Source organism: Corvus brachyrhynchos, unplaced genomic scaffold (genome assembly GCF_000691975.1).
Source record: "Corvus brachyrhynchos isolate BGI_N302 unplaced genomic scaffold, ASM69197v1 scaffold48, whole genome shotgun sequence".
In the NCBI taxonomy this organism is placed as follows: Eukaryota; Metazoa; Chordata; class Aves; order Passeriformes; family Corvidae; genus Corvus; species Corvus brachyrhynchos.
Genome location: NW_008240027.1, coordinates 3,594,720 through 3,595,525, shown reverse-complemented (window position 1 = coordinate 3,595,525; position 806 = coordinate 3,594,720). Strand labels below are relative to the sequence as shown.

The following is an 806-nucleotide window of genomic DNA, read 5'->3' as shown; positions in this document are numbered from 1 at the left end:
AGGGCCACTGGGGGCCGGGACTCCCCCTGCTCACTGCAGAGAGCCCACCCCACCCCGAGCTGCAGCTCCCCTCCCCTTGCCCATATTTCCAGGAGCCATGTCCAGCCCAGGGCTCTGATGCTGCAACCCCAGGGCTGTGGGGTGCAGATAGGGGACCCCCTTCCCTGGGACCCATCACCTACCAGCGTCTGCTCTCCTCTCCCTCCTGACTTTCAGTGCCAACAGTTCATCTTCCAGACGCCGGTTCTCCAGCTCCACGGCTAGCAGCGCCGCATCCAGAGCGTGTGTGCCAGTGCCGGGGGGCTCTGCCGGCACAGCCGGGGGCACCTCAGGAGCCGGCTGTGGGGCCACGGCCCCTGTGGGGGGACAGGCCTGGGCCTGGTGTTGGCACTTACCCAACCGCCTGCCCCTGCCCAGCCCTGCGGTTCTTTTCTCCAGTACCGTGGCCTCCAGCTGGAGATGGAGGAGCTGGTCCAGGACGGCCGGGTCGTGTCCCCCGGAGCGCAGGTAGGACAGTCGCAGCGCCCTACCGGAGCCCTGGGTCAGCCATCGCCAGGGCTCGGCCGAGCGCTCTGCTCAGAGCCGCCATCGCCACGGAGCCTCACCTGGCCTCGGCCGCGAGCGGCCCTGCGGGCGGCAGGAGGGTGTCGAGGCGGAGGGTGGCCCTGGGGAGGAGACGGGCAAATGGGGGGTGAGGGGGCCAACGGGCCCTTTAATGGAGACCACCCCACAGGGCCAGGGCTCTGCGCTGTGACCCCCTCCCGGCCAGCGCTCACCTCTGCTGTGCTGTTCGGGCCTGTCCGGCC

At 70.0% G+C, this 806-nt stretch overlaps 1 long non-coding RNA gene across 2 annotated transcripts; it reads right to left on the bottom strand.

Annotated features, from left to right (window-relative positions):
- Nucleotides 1-105: 105 nt before the first annotated feature.
- Nucleotides 106-806, bottom strand: LOC108448971. Of its 2 annotated transcripts, XR_001865050.1 has the most exons (4): nt 777-806; nt 606-665; nt 396-526; nt 106-305 (listed from the first exon to the last, which is right to left on the bottom strand). It is a non-coding gene; the product is annotated as an uncharacterized LOC108448971 (long non-coding RNA). The 2 variants fall into 2 exon arrangements; XR_001865049.1 differs by having other exon boundaries at nt 106-526.